Here is a 23,424-nt window from a genome sequence, read left to right on the forward strand (position 1 = left end):
AAACCCAAAACATCAGTTAAAATGTGTTCGGCTGATCCATAAGAGATGCCCAACAACACAGCAATCTCTCTAATCGGTACAGAACGATTTTGCAACACGATTTGCTTCGCCGATTCAATGTTTTCTTCAGTAACAGATGTTGTTGGGCGGCCAGGGATCTCATCATGATCCAAGCTTGTACGACCACCTTTGAAACGTTTATACCACTCGTATGCCTGTGTTTTTCTTAGACACGATTCACCAAAGGCCTTTTCTAACACTTTCAACGTTTCGGAACACTTAAATCCATTTGCAACACAAAATTTGATGCACGCACATTGTTCTAAATTTTCATCCATTATAAAAATCGTCACACGAAAATTTTTCAACTTCTTTGTATAGACGCCAAACAAAAACTAATCGTACAATATGCGTCAAAGTTTGACAGAATGTGTATAAAAGTGTTGCCAACGTTGAGAGAATAAAAGTTTACCGATTGGACAAGCGCGGGAATTTTAAAATGAAAATTCCGGGTTGGCGGTTCAAGGGCGCTAGTCTTACAAGCCAGTGGTCGTATGTTCGAGGCTCGACCTGGAAGGATCCTTAGTGTCAGTAGAATCGTAGTACTAGCCATGTAATTACTATGTACGCTAAGAATCGGCTGCGAAGTCTGTTGAAACATTATAAACTTTTCATCTGGAATGAAATATTGAATTTTTTGTCATTCGTGCAAATAAAATATGTTACGCAACTAGATGGGACCCATATGCGAGTACTTTTAATAACGAACGAAAAGATACTCGCTCACCGGTCCCATCCTAGCATGCTATGTTTCTCTTGCACGTGGTAAAATATCAAATTTGATTTTTCATTCGTATTAGACCCAAGATGAAACCTTTAATCGTTCGATACAGAAAACTTTCAAAATCTTATTTAGTTAACGAGTCCCGCATTCGAGGTCACCAATGACGGTTTCAAGTGTATTTAATTGTGGTGTTCTCTTCAATAAGGTGCGGTAATACACAGTAGCAATGTGATATTATCTTCACGGGTAAATTCCACTGGTGAACGGATGCTTATGGGCGGAGTGCGACCGAATTTAGACTAGAACAAAATTTTATGTCACCGCTACAAGACACGTGAAACCAAAGAAAGTTTCTGGTTCAATTTCAGTTGCGCTACAAGAATTTACTCAAATGCACTTCGAGGTGATACTAGAGTGACATAACCCACCCAACGCCATCGAGTACTAGCCCACTTTCTGAAGCTTAGACCGCTCGGCTCCGGCAAAAAGGGTGATGAAACTTCAATAGGTTCACCCTCCTGAGACGTGCCACATTTGAGCCACTAGTACCTAGCAGGTGCTGGAGTACCCATCGAACAACCAATGCACCGGTCTTTCAGACGTTTACCAAGCAAGGATTAGCAACGAGCAGCTTACTTTGAAATGATAATTTGTCGGTCGTCCCGATTCCCCCCCTCGGGTTCTCGCTTCTTTTGACAGTCAAGGAGCTACCAAATCGAGGGTACTTTCCGATATTAATTTTCATACCCAGCAAGTGCCACTCGGCATTGGCATCGAAAATGTGGCTTCATCTTTCCGTCGATGCTGTCGAGTCAAGTGTGGAAATGTTAATGAACCGCCAAACAATTATAATTATTATCGTAGTCTCGTTTCCTCTCGGGGCGAACCGGAGAGGTTATTCACTTTTTGACCGAGAAGATTCTGCGTTCTACGACGTTCCTTAATCGGTTCCGGATGACATAAATATACATTGGCGGTCAGACAGCTGCAGATAAAAGTCTTCGGAGAACACACACACACACCCCACCGTACGTACTAAATGCTAATAAAGTTTGAATAAAAAGCGGGCCTGTCCCGCTGCCAATGGCCCCGAGTTATGGAAGAACGGAAAATTATGTCTCTTAATTAAAACTAACGGTGAACGTGGTTTCACGCGATTTTACACCAGAACCAGACCACGCTCTCCCCGATGAAGCGCGAGGCGGAAGCTTTCACGAAGAGCACCATTTAGCGAGGTATGTTTTATAAACATAATGGTTTGCGTGTGTCGGCCCTTCCTCCTCCCCCTAGCTTCCTACCTCTCCCATTCTCTATGGCAGTCGTACGCTGATTACACACATCACTAGGTGGCGTGCCAATGCGGGGCACTCGACTGCTGATGCTCGCCGAAGAACAGTATCATCGTAAATCTAGGTGAAATTTTATATGTTTAAATATTTTGCCTCGTGTTCACGGAAACATTTAGCAACTTATTTGAAAAATCTTGTAATTATGCCTACGATCAACAGTACACGTATCAGTTACCATAATTGCCGTAGAATTCCAGCAAAGGGGAATTTTGAACTACGGCATTCCCCCATTGGAACTTCTTATGCAGAAAGTGGATCAACATGGCAACAGTTCACCGGCACAACAATTGCTGGTACTAATTTCCCAGTGACTGTAATGGCCCTAAGCGACAAACCTCATTCGTTTGTAATGCAACTGTAACAATGTGTGTCAAACAAATAACTCACGGCTGCGGCTACGTGTTGCAGTTTTTGCCCGTTATGAAGGTTAATTGAGGGAAATGTTTTGCAGTTGGTTGGTGCAATTCACCTGGATGTAACATCCGCATGGTTTTGCTTCGGGCAAGGATGGGAAAAATCACTTAATGTTCGATGGTAAACTGCAGTTGTGAAATTCAATGTTTTCCCGATCAACAGATCATAACAGGATTCTATCAAAATTATATATGATCCTGATATTTATATCTCATTATGTTATAAATATGATTCCAAATTTATTTATTATTTATTAAGATTATAGCAAGTCCAGATATTATATTAAGAGCCGTTATATTTCAGATAAAACTATACTAGAGAATTGAGAAAAAGAGAGTTCAAACACTTTTGTCGATCAGGTTTTAGACTTTCAACCCGAAAAATGTCTGAGGTCTGTTTTTTATGCGGTCTTTTTTTATGCGTTTTTTACGCGACTTTTTTATGCGAATTTTCAGAGTTATGCGGTTTTTTATACGAATTTTCAGAGTTATGCGGTTTTTTACCTTTCTCATATAGAAAGGTTATGCAATCACTGTGAAAACCGACTTTTGAACCGAGGCCCGGAGGGCCGAGTGTCATATATCATTCGACTCAGTTCGTCGAGTACGCAAAATGTCTCTGTGTGTGTGTGTGTGTGTGTGTGCGTATGTATATGTGCGTATGTGTGTATGTAACGTTTTTTTGCACTAACTTTTCTCGGAGATGGCTGAACCGATTTTCACAAACTTAGATTCAAATGAAAGGTCTTGTGGTCCCATACAAAATTCCTGAATATCATTTGGATCCGACTTCCGGTTCCGGAATTATGGGGTAAAATGTGAAAAAAAATGTAAAAATAAGTGCACTAACTTTTCTCATAGATGGCTGAACCGATTTTCACAAACTTAGGTTCAAATGAAAGGTCCTGTAGACCCATATGTAATTTCTGAATTTCAAGCGGATCCGACTTCCGGATCCGGAAATATAGAGTAAACCTTAAAAAAAACTCTAAATCGACCTCAAATCTTTTCCAATTGATAGTTTTTATCAGTAGACAGTCAAACAAACCGATTTCGGTTATTCTTTTAGGAATCGAAGAAAATTATTTTGAAGAATACCACAGTATTTTATATGATAATATGATTGATATGAGAAAGGCATCATTACACCACTAGGTGGATTAAAACGGTTTTTTTTATGCGGTACGTAAATTCGCCTAAAAAAGACTTCAGTGTACTTCAATAAACAGCAGTAACAAACATATTTTCCAATTCCACATTCCTGAAGATGCTTTTGAAAACAATAATTTGATATTTGATTTCAAAATGACGGCCTAAATTTCAAATGTGAGGACGTTCCTAAGTAATTCCTACTACAATTGTGTTTTATTCAAATATTAATTTTAAATTAAAACTAAATATTCTTCAAGATGATTTTTCGCTTTTCTCTTACGAACAACGAAAGGTAAGGTAAAAGCTTTTAAACTGGACTAAAAAATATTGGAAAAAGTGGATTATCGGTGACCGATTTTTGTTTCCGAAAACACAGAGTGATAAGTGTCAACAATTTCAAAACGTCTTCAAAAGTGACGCTGCAATAAACGGAAAACAAAATCTAAACTGGGCGCAAAACCAAAATCTAAACTCAGCCCCTGGCTCCTCCCTAAATCAAAAACAGATATATAATTATTTAGAAGGTCTCAGACATGTGTTACACAAATTACAAGACAGTAAACGTAATGAAATGTAATGCAGTATCAGTTCAAAAGGAACAGTTTAAAGTTTAACACCCGTAAAAGGCACACCGAGAATTAGATACATAAGCAATCTTCGGTAAAATTATTTTTAATCTTTGGGCCCCTCCCGAAAGGAAATCCTGGGTACGGGCCTGATTCATGAATGAGACAAAAACGATTTATCGCACCATAATACCTTCGATTTGGAAAGTTCAATCTATCTATATCTAATAAATTGATGATAGCCTCATTTCGTAGTACTTTGATTACTTCCATTTTGGAACCACGAGCTGGAATTCGAAATTTGCAATGTAGAGTTTAAAGCAACCGACCCGAATTATGAGATTTTCCATTTAAATAATTTTTCTGTGAGTCAATCTAAGTGGATATCTATCAATCAAACCGGAATGAAAGTTCAATTTTGATGGTTTTTGAACATTAATTGCTGGGCTTCTGGCTGCGGATATCGCAAACTAATGTGACTAGGCAATTGGTTGATGATCACTCATAAAAACTTGCTATTCGAATCAATGTTATGTACACTTCTTCTAATTTTTCACTGTCTTTCAAACGAATTTTTATTCTAATATAAATTTACGAAAATCGATTCAGCCATCTCCGAGAAAATAAAGATCACATTTTAATCAAATATGCCCGCCAATACACACATACACATACGACACACAATGGCCGACAGAAAATTCACTACTTCAAGTGAACGAGCGAGCTGATTCGAATGTTATTGGAAAGTCGGCCCTCTTGGTACGAAGAATAAAAAACTGAAAAACTATCATTCATTAGTTAATTTACTCAGATTCTATAAGGTAGTTTTGTTTCACTGAATTTAGTCATTTCCGTTCATTCACAACTTTTCGTCAGTACCAAAAGAAAGCTTGCTCATAATTCTAAAATAGCCCTTTTGTCATTCCTATGCCGGTTGAAAGGGAACGACGAAAGAGGGAGCGAGAAGAGCGATAGATTATTTTTGTAGTAATATGGACTTACACTAGTTATTATATGATGCCAATATATCCTTCCAACATCAGTTGGTTCTCATGCCCGATGCAATCGTAGCGTATGTTGGCAACTCAAAACTTCCCGGTTCGGAACCAGTCGCTTATAACCGTGCAAATCAAATCGCCTAAAGGTATGCAATTTCATCTCACTTCGTGAAATCTATTTTTAGAATTGCACGGTAAAGCCTTTCCCCCCCAAAAAATGAGTAATAACAGCTGATAATTCGTACTAAATTTGTAACAAATTTAGATTTAATATTGATATTTACATATCAAGGTTTGTAACAATTTTATTATCACCTAGGTTAAATTGAGTTATAATTTTTGTTATTTTAACTATTAACGAGGCCAAGATTATGACTAGTTTAGATAGAAAAAACAAAACAACCCCAGATACAATTTTGTTCTCCCTTGTTGATCGGGTTGCTTTTCAATTTATTACCGATTTGTTTTTAATTTTGATTAAATGTAGAACCGTTTTGAGATTAATTTAAGATTTTCATAAGCATTTAATTAGAGTAGGTTTTGCCGGATGAAGAAAAATTGCGAGTTCCAATCCCGTAAGTCCCGTTCACCCATTTTATGAAACTGTTTAACTTAACTGCGGTTTATGTTGAAATAAACTACTAATGCGCTGATGAGTCGAATTCAAAACGTAAAATTAAGCTAATTCGCACAATAATAATAATAATAATAATAATAATAATAATAATAATAATAATAATAATAATAATAATAATAATAATAACAAACATTATTACATATATAATAAATTAATTCGTACCCTCTCATTTTGCTAGTGGTTCGTAAGTCGATTCATGATTAAATTATAGAACAAACTGAACAATTTTGACAATGCCCCAAGACACAATTCACGCGTGATCTGTCAAAAATTGTGCCAAAAAGACACCAACATAAAAATCACCCTTAAATGTTTTTTTTTGTTGTGATATAGAAGGTATTAGAATTGCTGGAAAAACCGACTTTCGAACAGAACCAATTTCGAATGACTTAAACTCGTTTTTGCCTTTCTCATATAGAAAGGCTATACAATAACTGCAAAAACCGACTTTTGAACCGAGGCCCGGAGGGCCGAATGTCATATACCATTCGACTTAGCTCGACGAACTGAGCAAATGTCTGTGTGTGTGTGTGTGTGTGTGTGTGACAAATATTGTCACTCACTGTTCTCAGCGATGGCTTAACCGATTTTCACAAACTTAGATTCAAATGAAAGGTCCCACGGTCCCATTAAAACGTTCCTGAATTCATTTGGATCCGACTTCCGGTACCGGAGTTACAGGGTGATATGCACCAAAAATGTAAAAATAATGTCAACCTTTTTACTCGGAGATGGCTGAACCGATTTTCACAAACTTAGATTCAAATGAAAGATCTCCTAGTCCCATACAAAGTTTCTTAGTTTCATTAGCATCCGACTTCCGGTTCCGGAATTACCAGGTGATATGCACCAAAAAGGGGGAAAAATTCATTAAAAATCTGGAAAAAAGTCACTAAACTTTTCTCGGAGATGGCTGAACCGATTTTCACAAACTTAGATGAAAGGTCCCACGGTCCCATACAAAGTTCCTGAAGCTTACTTGAACTTATTAGTTGGGAGATGGAGGTTACCCTACTGAGCCATGGCTTCTTGTGCCGTCTGCCAGGACTATGAGACAAGCGGAAACCGATTTCAACACAGCTCATTGTAAGGCTCGAAACCCTATCGAACGGCGTAACGGTTGTCTGAAATCCAGATTTAGATGTATTTCTCGTGACTCGCTTCTGCGTGCGATATTATAAAGATCTGTGTGGTCAGATTATTAATTGTTGTGTGATAATTCACAACTTCCTTGTCAAATATCCAATAGAAGAAATATTGGATGAAAATCTGAATAATGAGGGTAACGACGTTATCCAGGAAGCGAATCAATTTGGTTATGATGATGATAATGATAGATTATTGGACGTAGGAAGAAGAGAAAGGCAATGCTATTGCTGAGAACTACTTCCGTTAAAATTTGTAATTCAACAGTCAATGTAATTTCCTTATAGTTTCCTTATATTACATTTTGGTGGGGAAAGGGTTCCAATCAGCTTTTTACAGCCCTGTCCAAAATGTATTGCCCTCCCCGTTAATTTGTATCAGGCCGAATTAGCGCATGCGCGCCATATAAACGCCTCTTTCAATATGAGAAAATTATATTATTACCCAACAGTTTCTATTATTTATTCATGTTGGTTTTCTTACCTTTGGTCATAGTTTATATTCTGTTTTACCTTAATTCCAGTGTTCTATTCAATTGTGTTTCGTAAGTGTCTTTTGTTGTCCTTCTATTTTATTTCCATTCCGTACTTTTGCTGATGTTATTTTATTCCCTGAAATGTAAAAGTTAGTTGTATGCAGTGGTGTTTTTATTCTTACCGATGTCCCATTTTGTATCTAAGATTTCCTAAGAATGTTAATTAAATTATTTTCCAATTTTCAGCTTCACATCTATCACATTTGTTCCTGCTTTTCTTGAGTATCTTATTCTTTATTCCGGATTTCTTGTTCATGCTCAGTCATCCATTTCCGAAAAAAAGAGAGACAAAAAAGGATTAGTGTTTTTTTAATGACATCTTTGTACGGCCGGTCATGATGGTTTGACGGAAAAAAACTGAGAACATGCATTTTTATTTAAATTATATTGACACTTGGTCCCATAAGTACTGCTACAGCATGTTCACATTTAGTTGTCTTCGGTTGATCCTTGACAGTGCTACCATCCGCTCAGGCACTTTTGAGCATCTGGTGTACACTGACCCACAATCGAAATGCATCACTACCAATTTGGTACAACGCACTCAAAGGCACGGTAAAATGTATATTGTATGTACACACAAAAACACATACATACACACACAGTCACACACATACACACATGCATACATACCCACATGTATTCCACACGCAAGAATTACAACATTGAGTTACTATTTCTACTTTGATAGATCCTAACTAAAACTAGTGTGCCAATAGTCATCTCATTAGTAGAGTTACCATGTCATTTTAGCGATCCCTCAACTTTTAATAAACGAATTGTGATAAATACAAAGTCTTTGCCTTGTCTCTAAGAAGCAATAACGCATAGCAGTAGTTCGGAAGTGGTTCAATACTGCTGTTTTAGCGAAGCAAAATGCTCCACAATTCATGTTACTTCTGAAATTAATCTATCAAACAGAGATAACAGATCTCACTATAACTAATGGTTCTCGTATGTGAAATGACTAATGGATTTGAGATGAATGGGGGTACCGTTACTCAATTTCTATCTCTTCTAATGGTCGATCGCTAATCCTGAGCTAAAACGGTGGTCTTTATTACCATTCTTGCATGCAGTTACTCTTACACTTCACTCACACATCATCCCACCCATCAGGTCCCAGACGATACATCCTCACAATACAAACTGGATGAACATCGTTTGACAGCCATCAGTGGTTTGTCCATTGGTTAAGTCATTATTATTTCGTTCTATTCTACAAATATTCTATCTCATTCAACAGTAATCCATTGTACACAAACCACCAATAAACGTCAAATATGGACTCGATTCACCGTTCACCTGCTGTCATCGTGTGAAACCCAATTGGGATACGTTCACTCCATTTAACTTCCACTTCACACTGGTAATAGGGACCGGTAGTATGAAAATAAAACATAAAAAGAGCTCAGTTAAGCCCTACCGGCCTCTCCAACCCCGGATGTTGGAGCGTAATGCAATCAACATCTCATTCACTCACAATCGAAAGGTATCACCATATACGGTTTGATACAACGCATACATTTATACATGTATAAATATATACAGGCACCAAGGCATACTGACGTACACACATATAACATACATACACACACATGTGTATATACATATACATATATACAAATATGTATTTCACACGCAAATATTGTAACATTGATTTACTATTTCTATTCTAATAGATTTTAACTAAATTCATTGTGCCAATGGTCATTTCATTAATAGAGTCACCATATTATTCTACCGATTACTCAACTTTCAATAAATGAATTGTGATGAAATCAAATACAAAATCTTCATCTCTGATAAGCAATACCGCATAAAAGTAGTTCAGAAAATGTACGATATCGCTGTTATAGCGACGCGAAATACTCCTAACCTCATCTCACTCTCGAAGTCAATCTATCGAACAGATACAACAGATCTCGCTCTAACCAATGGTTTTCATACATGAGATGACTAATGGATTTGAGATGAATGGGGGTCCCGTCACCCAATTTCTATCTCTTCTATCGGTCGATCGTTAGTCCTGAGCTGAAACGGTGGCCTTTATTACCGTTCTTACATTCTCTTTCACTTACACTTCACTCACATATCACCTCATCCATCAGATCCCACACGAACACCACACAACCTCATAGAATAAACGTCAAAGATGAACTTGATTCACCATTCAACTATTCCGTTATCGTGTGAAATCTGACTGGGGTACGTTCATTTCGCTTAATTTCCACTTCACACCGGTAATAAGGGCCGGTAGTATGAAAATGAAACATAAAAAAGAGCTCAGTTAAGCCCTACCGGCCTCTCCAACCCCGGATGTTGGAGCGTATTGCAATCAACATCTTATTCAAATCGTTTCATGCCTCACTCAATAAACTCAATAATTAAACTAAAAGTTATGACACATATTTATATTAAATTGTAACAATAATTAATCGTATCTGATGATGTTTGCAATACCGTCAAGCCCATCAACCACGGGAGGGATAATTCAACAGTCAATGTAATTTACAAGAAAAAAAAACAAAAATTATTCTTTACGTTCACATCATTCTCGATTAAGTATCAGTACGATTAAGAAGCATCTGTAGGGATTTGTTCATTGACATCAGTTCCTCAATTTTTTGTTGTTTGGTTACAAGCTTTGCCACTTCAATATTCAGCATTTTCTCCTTCAGCAGAAGCTTTCGCTTCATGTATTCTGTCTTGTCCGCTTGTATGGTTTCAAGGCACTTGAACACGCTGATTTCGAAGCTCTGCATTCTGGTATCGGAATATCGTTGGCCTCGGCCGAGTTGTCTTCCTCTTGGAAGTTCCGCAGTTATACTTGGCCGTCTAGCTGTAGGTTTTGAATCACCAACCACTTTTCCTTGGTTTTTTTGTTTAAGATCCCGCCACGATAGCTACTACTGATCGAGTGTCTTGGTAGCTCCTTCTATAGCGTTTAATATGTTGCTTAACGCAGTTCATTTTTGTTTTTGGAGATCTTTGCCTCGTGAAGACTGAAATCGGTTATTGGCGAAGACACTAAATTTTCAGCCATGTAGTCCACCAAATGCTTCTTTTGTTCCATGGACAGGTATTTTTCAAGCCTGCAAACAACAATAAATTGAAAAATTTATTGCAATTTCACCCAATGCTACTTACTCACTTACGCTGAGGAAGTTGCCATTATCAATATTTTGTTGTCACTTTTCCTTCGTTAACCCCCATATTCGAACTGCATTCGAATGTTCACAAAACAAGCTTTTCAACACAAACATGGAAAAACATCGCGGGTTACTTTGATGCGTGTGCAGTCCAAATTTCGGTGCGGCTCGTTATAGAATCTCTTTCTCGTCGATTGTTCGGAATACGTTGAGAAGAAAAGAAAATGTTTTAAAGAGAAAGACATTCTACGATTTTCTTCTCTTCTGCCAATGGAATTCACCGTAAAAGTAAAACAAGTACAAATAATTGGAACTATTGTTGTTTTTTAAAAGTACCATTTATTGTTATATGAGTTAACTTTAAATTAAAATCTAAGTTGAGTGTTCATCATAAGTGATCACAAACTCTATTATATATATATCTAAATATATATATATATCTAAATTATCAATAAATGCCTATATTATTTTTAGGAAAAATATGCGAACATTGTAAAGTTGAAGTTTTGTCATTTGTATACCTGACCAATGGGCCTGTTTTATCATCTAAAAGTGGTAAGAATGTGTTCATATTATAATCACCCTAAATAAATAGACGCGCATGGTCGTAAACTGCGAAGACTTGAAAATTTCAAAAAAATTTATCTCAAAAACAAAAAGCGCATCGCTAATTTTTGGATATGTTATGTAAAAATGTTTAAGCTTTCAAAAAAGAATATAGAATTACATAGTGCCCATCGGTCTACCTACCATGAAAACCGTTCAAAGGGTATACAAATGATGTTCTAAAACACAATACTTCAACTTTACAATATTCGTATATTATTCTTAAAAACTACAAACATTTATTGATAACATATTCAAGAATTAACAGAATCGATTTTTTTTTATCCAATAATCGGTTTTTTTATCTACCCTAACACAGAAATGGTCACCCATATGATAAAAAAAAATAATACTAATATTTTTCGATCGAGAACGATTCTTCCAAACATTACGGAATTCCGAGAAATACATACATACATACACACACATAAACACATACAAACATTTTTCGTACTCGACGAACTGAGTCGAATGGTATATGACACTCGGCCCTCCGGGCCTCGGTTCAAGAGTCGGTTATAATAACAAAATATCTTCCAGACCATGACGGGAATTCCAATTTAAGAAAATAGGTGAAATCTCTATGCCATTTTCTTTTCTTCAAAGAACTTTGTGAGCAAAGCTCAGCTGTTGAATTCGCAAAAAAGAAAAATAGATTTTGAGAAGAGAAAGACATTTTATGATTTTCTTCTCTTCGGGAAAATTGTGATAAATTTTTTTTGCCACCGGAATTCGGCTACTGGTTTGTCTTTCATCTATTATCTTGAACTAATTCGAATGCCTACATAAACGTCATTTGAAGGCCGCTCTCACACTGTTGAAAGAGATATTTTGTTACTTCAAGAGGTGGTTAAACTGAGTTTTGTTTTGAAGAGAATCGAATGAAGAACTGAATGCTTGAAATGATCAGAAAAAGGTGCAAATCCCATAGAACTGCCTGATAAAAGCTTATAGTTTGCAGAAGTTGTTAGTTTGTGGCACATACACTTAATACGGTACTACTGGCCCCCCTTTTCTTGTTCCGGAAGCACCGAAAGTAGTAAAGAAAAACTTCAAAAAGTAGAACTCAGTCCGATTTCTCAGCGATGCTTGAGCCGATTTTCACAAATCTTAGTTTAAATTAAAGCTCACATTGTCTCAAACGGATCCGACTCCCGGTTCCGCAGTTGCAACGCGACGAGTGTCAAAGTTTTCAAATCACCATATAGAATGACAATATAACAATAACACCGGTACGTGGAACGTGGAAAAAGAAAACACAAAACGAACGATGCGTGATTTGTTCTATTTTGTACACGCTATAAAGAAAACTACTGGTGTGTGATTATGGTAAAACGATAATAATTATAGCAACAATAGCAGTAATCCTACTACATGTTTTATGCTGCTGACTCATGCTGTTTAGTTTGATTTAGTTTAATTGGTTTAATCGAAATAGAACTGGAATTGGAATTTAAACAAAGTCTTTGTCTCTATAATCAATGCTCAGAATGAAATATTATTTCACGAAATTTTTGCTCTTCTCATATGAAAAGGTTATACAATCACTGCGAATATCAATCTTTTAACCGAGGGCCGCAATCCCGAGTGTCATATATCATTCGAATCAGTTCATTGAGTACGTAAAATGTCTGTGTATGTAGCACTTTTGTGCACTCACTTTTCTCGGAGATGGCTAAACCGATTTTCACAACCTCAGATTATAAGAAAAAATGTTAAGGTGTCTTTCAGAATTTAAAATTTATCCGATTTTCGTTCTCAGAATTACAATTTAAAAGTCATAGTTTATGACTACTTACTCACATACCTCAGATTTACCGATTTTCACAAACTTTGATTGAAATTGACCTTTTATGGTCTCATACAATACTTTCGAATTTTAGACTTTTGGTACCAGAATAACAGGGTAAAGAGTATTTAAAAAGTCACTTGAAGCGGCGAAGCAAAAAACGTAAAAATATTTCAAAACTGCGCTCGAAAATATTTCAATCGTTAGTAATTGTTAGTAGACGGCCTATCACATTAACTGCGGTTATCCTAGCTTCCGCTGATCTTTTTTGTCAGAAATGGTTGGAACGATTCTCACGAACTTAAGATCAAGTAGAAGGTCTTATTGTTTCATATAAAATTCCTGAATTGCATGCAGGCCCGACCTATGGTTTCGGATCTACTGGGTTAAGCGTTAAAAATTGTATACCGTCTACTGAAGCGACGAAATGAAAGAGGTAAAAATTATTTTCAAACAGGTTCAAAACTGTTCCAATTTGTAGGCCATATTTGTTGCTGGCCATACGAACCAACTTCGGCTAATCCGGTTTCGGAAGTATTGAAAATATTCGTCAAAAACTGCAACAAGGATCTTACTCACTTGTCTTCAAGATGCCCATATCGATTTTCACAAATCTATGGATTCAAAGGAAAAGTCTTACGGTTTCATATGGAATCACTGAATTTGATGTGAATGCTACTTCCGGTTTCAGTGTTTTGATTTGTAGATCTTGCTAGATCAGTTGTTTTTAAAAATCCACAGCAATATTAATATTACTTATAACATCAGTAATATGAATAAGGCATCATTACACCACCAGATGGATTAAAAAGGGTTTTTGTCATACGAAAAACCCTGAAAATTCCAAGCCATTCAATTTGATAACGTGATGTTTATTTAGTTTAGGAAAAGAAACACTGTATGAAAGAATTGAATTAAAAGCAAAGTATTAAAGGTTCTTATTAAGAAAATTTTTTTAAATAGGTTGTTTGAAAGCAATATTGATAACGTATATTGTATAATTCTTGCTCTAAGGAGTGTATCGAAAATAAGCTATCCACATACATTTGTGTTGTACGCAATGGTTTTCTATGCTGAGATCACAGCATGCTGTGTGTTTGGCTGTCAGCTTTCGTTTGTTTACTTGTTTGTGCGTTTTCAAAATGAAAAAGAAGTGAAAATTAAGGTTCTGGACACACGGCTAAGTGAGAAGGGTATTACTATGCGAAAATTAGTGAAGCGGTTTGGAATTCATCATTAATAATTTTGGGGAACACTATTCTTTAAATGAGCTACCAGGAAGAGTCAGAAAATCCGTTTTTTTTTCAACCCGAAATTGGACCAGAAAGTGGTATCTCTAATCATGAAGAACAAATCAATGTCAATACGTGATTCGGCCAAAAAAGCAGAAACGAGTGTCGAAATGATCCAGCATATCAAGAGGCGAAATCATCTGAAGACCTACAAGCAGTGCGGTAAAATTTCATTTTCAATCAAATAATTTAAGATGAAAATGATATTTATGGCCGCTGACCGTCAGCATATCCCTACTAATTCATTTGACTTTTGCTGCTATTTTCAAGTGAAGCTCTCGGAATTCATCGTCAGTTTAATAATCGTACCTAGTCATTTGAAGTTTTGCTTGCTCAATTTCGAGTGCCAAGTAGTCTAGCTCCTTCATTGCCTTCGCTCTTGGTAGTAAGCGAGTTCGAACGAATAGAATTATAAATGGAGTAAAGTATTAAAAATGAAAACTGAAGGAGGAAACAATTAATTTATGTGTATTCTGTGATTGATATTTCAGCTATCTGGTTTGTCTTTCATCTATTATCTTGAACCAATTCGAATGTTTACATGAACCTCATTTAAAGGCCGCTCTCACACTATTGAAAGAGATATTTTGTTACTTCAAGAAATCAACTGAAGGTGGTTAAACTGAGCCTCGATTGAAGAGAAACGAGTGATGAACTGAATGCTGCCCGTTCGGGCCGTCAGCAAACATTGTGTGTGTCAGAGAGTGAAGTTTACTGCATCAGAGAGATCGTCAATGTGTTCCACATTCAGTTTCAATTGAATTGAATGAAGTTTTACAGCACTGCCTACAAGAAGCAGAAAATCTCGAAACAAAGTGTAGAACTGAAGAAGCGAGCATCAATCAATGGCCCGAAAATTGTAATCCCGTCTTTTGCAGTGTCCGGATGCATGCGTTTTGATGGACGATGAGACTTATGTAAAGGAGGACTCAATAACCCTTCCAGGTCCACGATACTTTACTGTCGTCGTTGGGGAGTATGTGAGCGATGCGGACAGGTCGATTCAAGTGGATTTCGGTCGAAAGGTACTGGTATGGCAAGCAAAATGTTCCTGTGGTTTGAAGTCAACCATTCTTTACACTACCGGAACTATAAATGCAGAAATCTATCGATCTGAGTATCTCCAGAAGAGATTGCTGCCTTTATATAAGAAGCATAGTACACCTTCACTGTTTTGGCCGGATTTAGCGTCGGCTCACTATGCCAAAACCACTCTCAATTGGCTTGCGGAAAGTGTACAAATATCAATCCACCAAATTACCCTCAGCTTCGACCCATCGAACGTTACTGGGAAATCTTGAAGAGGGTCTTCAAGAAGACTGGTAAGGCAGCTGGGAACATGCAAGAGTTCAAAAAAATTTGGGCTCAAGCGTCCAAAAAATGCGATGCAACACTTGTCCGGAACATGATGAAAAGCGTTCGATTAAAATTTCGAAAAATTCGTGAAGGAATGACTTAAATTTCATCCGGTTTTCATTATGCTCAAGTTTAACCTCGTACAATGAAGGATTAATTTTTAGTTTGAATAGAATTTCGTTTTTTATCAAAATTTGAAAGAAAAATTTGTGGATAGCTTATTTTCGATACACTCCTTAGTTATTTTACTTTTAGTGAGTTACTATCCAACTAAAAAACCAATGGCTTAGCCAAAGCCCTACAAAGTTTTTCGTCCATGTTTAAAAAGTTTTATAACAGCTTCAAAAACAACCTTAAAACTATTGTATTACTTTGTCGAAAGAGGAATAATTTATAGCAATCTTAAAACACGTAGTCATTACTGAAACAAAACCCTCATGAATTTCAATTGAAATTTCAAGGAATTCAAATTGTTACTTGGGTATAGGTTATATGTACATAGCATGAACCACTACAAGAGATAGTACTTTGGATTTGTTCGATTTGTTGACGTAGGACAACACAAATATGATCGAAATCCCTGGTAATTCCTATGTCCAACAATTAGGCTGCTTTGTGTTTCTTATACTTATTTGTTTTGTGTTTCTTATACTTATTTGAAATATATTTTCTTTTTTTTTATTTTCCTCAAAAGTACTGATCGTTTGGTTATGATGGTGATGATCAGAGATGACATTTCACTAAAGTGATACACCAGGACGTAGGTTTCAATTATACACTGCGGATATATTTGCTGCGCTCCACACAAAGAGGAACTCGCACTTCTTCTCAGTGTCCAGACAGACAGACTTTGAGTGCGTGCTTGTGTTGAAAGAAGCTGGTGCGAGAGAATAACATTCTCTTCGCACGAATCGCTCTCACGTGCTCTCGCTTAAATACACTCAAGCGATCACTGGCGCGTGATGGTGAGCGAACACTTCTGTGAAAGTATCTGCATCCACCTCAGAGAATCTATTAGCTAATGCTCTAGAACTTTGGTGCGATTCAGTGGAGGAGGTAAAAGGAAATAAATAGATGCACTCATGATGCGGGCACACTTTATACAATAGTGGTGTATATGTGTGAAAGAGAAGAGGTCTCATTGAAGTTGTCAGTGCGAGGGGAGAAATTTTGCTCGCTTTTCGTCACACAGAGGAAATGGACATCTCTGGTGATGATCCTTTTTCCCGGCGTTAACGGACCCGCACAGAGTGCAAGTCGGTTCAGTACTAATTTTAATTGTGCGAAGAGACTCAGTTTGAATGCTTCCGTCCATGCTATGAAAAATTCAAACTGATCTTATGTATACGAAATTGTCGTCTCTGCTAGGAAAAGCTATGGAACAATTAAACATTGTATGTTACGTTTTTTATTGAGGTTTCGATTATCAATTATCTGAAATATATATTTGACCAGTATTTAACGGAGTAAACAGATTGGAGAAATGACATGTGAGTGAGTGCCCAACCGGGGAAATTGTTTTGCCAATTAAACTACCCCGCATATGAATTCACATGAAGAGAAAGCCTAATCGACTAGAAGAACCAAACATGCTTCGCTTTACTTGGCCACCACAGCATTCAATTTTTACAAATTTTTACTGAATTATTTCCTCCAACGTACGAAATTCCCTTTTTAGCAAAAACTTAATTACTTTTATCATCATCATCGTCGTCAATGTCAACTTGCACCGTTTCTTCATCATTTTAATCATTTTAATAATTTTCGTTTTCGGCTGGGATTTTCGTCAGACTCCGAATGAGACTTTCTCTCAACAATAATTTATTTTATTTTCTTTACAGTGAATTCATTGTTGTTCCGCTTTTTATCTAGAATCGTTAAACTTTTCAAATCGATAAACTTTTTGGCCACTTTGTTTTCCAGCCATGCCATCTTTCTCTCGAAAGCTTCATTGGAAGACGTGATCAGTCTCTCGATACCACTCTGCAGCTGAAATTACACAAGAAATCGCAGAAGTTATTAGACCGGCTTATTGGAAAAGTCGGATAAATGCAATTTTGTTCAGGAAACCCATTTATGTATTTGTATGGAAAAAGTTTAAGTACTTGAAATGCAAAAACCGGATAAAAACAATGAGTGCAAAAGCCGGACATAGTAACATGCAAAAATCATGGCAATGCAAAAATTGTTAATAAACATCTGTTTTCCATGAACCGGACAAAAACAAACTTTTATTGCAAAAACCGGACAAATACTATGAAACAAATGTTTCATTCGGTTCATACACTCAAAGTATGAAATAAAAACATTCGTGTCGAAAGAAATTTTAGTCCGGTCTTGGCATTTAAAGTTTTTTGTCTGGTTTCTGCAAAAAAGACGTTTTTAAAACGGTATTTGCTTTGCATGATCCGAACCCGGGTTCTTTTACACAATGTTTTTATCCAGTTTTTGCATTCCAAAATACTTCATCGGGTCTTCCAAGCTTATTTACGCCTATCTGATTGTTGCATTCAGTCGTTCATGTCTCAAAGGTATTGACTTTTAATAGAGAATGTTGCTTTAGAGAGACTCTTCCGGCTGCTAAATGTAAGACGGTCCTCGAATGATTAAGGAATAAGTCAATCGATCACTGTAATTATGACTAATTCGAAATACACGACTATCTCTATGGTTTTCCTGATATTGAGTACAGTGTTTACAAGCTAATAATTGAGCAGAATAGAAAACATAATTCGCATAGTTACGGAAAACACGAAACTCACAAGTTTTTGTCTCGTCCTCTGTTGAAGCCGTGATTCATCCCTCCCTATAATAGCAAGTCAACATCCATCAATTAAGGATTCCAACCGGAACGGCGTTGTTCCTTTGTTGTAATACGAAAACTGCTTGACAACGATCCGACCCCGTCCGCGCGTCGTCGCCTACTCCCACCATGAACCACGGGAACACCTAAGCGATCGGCTATGCCGTTGACATTTTCCCATCGAAGCAAATCGATTCGATTTACCCATGGCCCTGGTCTGAACCGTCGTGGGTACATAAATAAACGCAGTAAGTGCTTGTCTTTCTCCTCTTTCTCTATCTTTTTTTTCTTTTTCTCGTTCTTACTCGTGCTAGCTTTTTTTTCTTTCTTTCTTCGGTCTGCGTCTAGTCATTATTAAACACACCTCCTCCACCCACCTTCTAGCGTGCGGAAGTCAATCTTCTTTCGAGCATCAGCCCTACAGCATTGCGGCCGAGTCGACAGCATCTTCTTGCCAGCAGATTTCCATAGTGGAACTTGGAGAAGAATCGCTTCTCAAAGCCATGTGGCTGCAGCAGAAACCTTCCCAACGTAAGGTAGATGAGCCGGATACTCCCTTGATTTTTTTACGATTGAATTTCGCTGCAGAAGGTGCAAAACAGGAGCACTTACCGTACGTATGCTTCCGCAATTCAGCTCATCAATAAGTCATGATTTAAATGGGTAAGAGTGAAAATGAACATAAATCATGACTATCGGACGGGTAAGGACAGCTCTTTGTTCGATCATCACCATCTCAGCAGACGAAATGGCATCCTTTACCTTTACCTTGATCCTGAGATTGGCTCAATATTTACTGCTGCCATGCAACCGGTTCTAATGAAACCGGGCTATGCATATATTGGATCGTTTGTGTCTGGACCTGGACCCAACTGAACAGTAATTGGATGTCAGTTGAGGCTGACGAGGAATTCACCCTGGCCGGAGCTGAGAATGGCTTTTGTGTTAATCATTATCTTGTCGGATCAGAAAATCTGCCGTCCTGTCCACAGGAAGAATGATTTTAATTAAGACTAAAATTTCATTCATTTCTGGCCCCATGAATCCGTTGAAAAGCTAATCCGATTTGATAGGCAACCGGAATTGTACCACTTGAATATTATTACAGTTGCCGGTTACAAAAAAATGTCATTCAGACTTGTTGGAATTTCCTGAATGCGACAAATAAATAGAAGCTTGTTTTCTGAATTTTGCATAGCTCTTTTGAAATTGGCCGCTCTATAGACGTACCAGCTGAGCACTTCACTTGGTCCAAATAGTTGAATCTTTCATCAACATTTACCTGCTTTCGTTATTTGGAAACACTAGACGGAACATTGCCGGCGGTGGTTGATAAAGACGAAAATGAAACGAACATTTAGCTACAAAAGTTGATATTTTCTAGGCAAAGCTTTGTGCGGTGGAAATTTACGAAGCAAGGTATCTGAGTAAACGGGTTCTGATTTCTTTTCGAGTAAGTCACATCAATTTCATGAGGAAAAGACAAACGATCTCTCAGAAATTCGTTATATTTGGTGTGATCGTTCTTCATTTAAAACTATAAGAGTCGTGATTTTTTATTTTGCATAAGAGTGACCATTACCATGTCAGGGTGGATAAAAAAATCGCTTTGTTCGATTTTTTAAAAAAGCCAGACATAACTAGAGGATTTCACACCTCCGAATATTATTAATCGTTCATATTAGTTGATTGATCGTGTGAATTGTAAAGGGTGATTTTTTAAGAGCTTGAGAACTTCTTTAAACAATAAAACGCATAAAATTTGCAAAATCTCATCGGTTCTTTATTTTAAACGTTAGATTGGTACATGACATTTACTTTTTGAAGATAATTTCATTTAAATGTTGACCGCGGCTGCGTCTTAGGTGGTCCATTCGGAAAGTCCAATTTTGGGCAACTTTTTCGAGCATTTCGGCCGGAATAGCCCGAATTTCTTCGGAAATGTTGTCTTCCAAAGCTGGAATAGTTACTGGCTTATTTCTGTAGACTTTAGACTTGACGTAGCCCCACAAAAAATAGTCTAAAGGCGTCAAATCGCATGATCTTGGTGGCCAACTTACCGGTCCATTTCTTGAGATGAATTGTTCTCCGAAGTTTTCCCTCAAAATGGCCATAGAATCGCGAGCTGTGTGGCATGTAGCGCCATCTTGTTGAAACCACATGTCAACCAAGTTCAGTTCTTCCATTTTTGGCAACAAAAAGTTTGTTAGCATCGAACGATAGCGATCGCCATTCACTGTAACGTTGCGTCCAACAGCATCTTTGAAAAAATACGGTCCAATGATTCCACCAGCGTACAAACCACACCAAACAGTGCATTTTTCGGGATGCATGGGCAGTTCTTGAACGGCTTCTGGTTGCTCTTCACTCCAAATGCGGCAATTTTGCTTATTTACGTAGCCATTCAACCAGAAATGAGCCTCATCGCTGAACAAAATTTGTCGATAAAAAAGCGGATTTTCCGAATGGACCACCTAAGACGCAGCCGCGGTCAACATTTAAATGAAATTATCTTCAAAAAGTAAATGTCATGTACCAATCTAACGTTTAAAATAAAGAACCGATGAGATTTTGCAAATTTTATGCGTTTTATTGTTTAAAAAAGTTCTCAAGCTCTTAAAAAATCACCCTTTATAACATTTACTGCTTCTCTCCTAGAATTTTAACTGAGCATTTATAATGAAGTATGACTGGAACCAAATTTGGAACATAGGACTAGCTCCGAATTCAGTAGCAAAATTCAGGTTCGGAATCCAGATAAAGAATTCGATTCACTAATTTAGTTTCAGAACTCTAGAAATGAACTCATGTTCACAATTCAGGATCCAAATTTAATTCTAGAACTGAATACTGAACCTGAATTCCGAGCCCGACTCGAAACACTGAATCCAGTTTTAAATTCTTGTTCCAGAATTCAATTCTAGCATGCTGAATCTGAATAAGGGCAATGAACCTAGAAACTGGAATCAGGAGTTCTATCCAGGTTTTGAAATCAGTTTCAAAATTCTGGTTCAGATTTAAAATTTTGTTCCAAAATCCAGATCTAGAGTTCATATCAAGAATTCTATTTCAGAATTCTGAATTTTTGTTCTAGAATGAGAATTCTAGATACGAATTCTGAACTCAAATTAAAGCACTTAATTTAGTTTCACATCTAGTCAAAGAACCCGTTTTCAAAAATCTAGCTTCAGAATCTAGAATTAGAATATAGTTTCAGAGTCCAAGTTCTATCTTTTGAACACGTATTTTGAAACTAAATTTTGAAAATAAATTCCAAAACTATCCAAAATTCGGTTTTAGAATTCAGTTCCGAAATCCAATCCAAATGAGGCTTTACAAGCGAATGATAGCGCAACCTTCATATCTCACAGAAGGTCTTTTTTTTAGGTCTGGTTCCAAGTTTTTTTTCAAGCTCGAAATATGCCCTATCTGCATTATTGCGGCACCTGCATCGCGAGTAGGATATTGAGAACTTCGAGTCATAACTTTGTTGTTAGTCAACCGATTTTCGAAATTTATTTACCATTGGAAAGGTACTACTTCCAGAAATAAAATGCACTGAAAAAAAAACGAAAAACAGGGTTGTCTACCCAAAGTTATAATGAAAACTGTAGATAAATGAGCTCAGAAAAGGTGAAACTTTTTACAATGATCGTAAATATCTCGAATTTCAAAGCGATGACCTATATATTTTTACACGTCATTCGATTGCTAGTGATACCAGCTACAATTTTTGTCCAACTACCATTCTTGTACTTTCAAAAGAAAACCTTAAAAAATCGATGAATTTATAAATGTATATGAATTTTTTCATTATTTTTCACATGTTTGTATATAAATCAAAAATTAGAGCGATGCCATGTACATTTTTCTGCTCCAAAATATTTGCATCATTACCAGAAACAATGTATTGATGAACAAAATTATATATCCGTTCAAAGAATCTCAAGAAATTTGGTACAAATACGGAGAATTTTTCTTATTGGGGAAATTTTGCCAAACAAAATCAAATCAAGACTTTTGAATTTTATGACATATAATTTTTTATTATTTTAGATGGAAATTGATTATGAACAAAATTTACAGAATAACTAGATAAGCCATATTTTGATGTACATGGTATTAGGGTGGCTCTTATTATAAAAATTGGCAAAATTGTAGACAAACTTATATCGAGCAGCTTTGCTGAAGACACCATTGTGGTATCGCCAACAATTTTAGTGTTACAGCTATTTTTAAAGAGCAACTTAGGGTGTTCCTAAAAAAACAGATTTTTTACTGTAGCATTTTTTTTCACTTTTCGTACTAGGCATTTTTTAACATTGCTAAAACCAATTTTTTGATGACTGTCGCATTCAGGTAGCGTTTTCTTAACCGAAGCTATGAGCAAAACTAGTTCAAAAATGGATTATTTTTAAACTGTTATATCTAATATTGAGGCAAACGAAAAGATTCGGATTCTTGCATTTGACAGAAAATACTTTCGAGCATGTTTATAAATAAAAGGCGGAGGAGATATTTTTTTAAAAATGTTTAAATTGTGTTCAAACATTGGGTTTTTTCATTGAAAAATACTCTAGTAACTGTACTCTAAGGCATTTATTAGCTACATATGAAAATAAGGTATTTTTGTCTTCTAGAGTGTTAAAACTAATTCAGGTGCATATTCGGGAAGATGAAGTTTACTCACGTTGGTTGTTACTCTATTTGATAATGCTATCGATTATAATTGATGTCATTTAGGATAGCGGAAAATTTAAGACATGAGGTTTTGTTCTCAATTGCTTGTAAAACAAAAATCATGCAATGTATTGTTTTTAAATTGTAGTTTTTTTTGCCATGGGTT

This window comes from Malaya genurostris, chromosome 2, assembly GCF_030247185.1.
Source record: "Malaya genurostris strain Urasoe2022 chromosome 2, Malgen_1.1, whole genome shotgun sequence".
Classification (NCBI taxonomy): domain Eukaryota; kingdom Metazoa; phylum Arthropoda; class Insecta; order Diptera; family Culicidae; genus Malaya; species Malaya genurostris.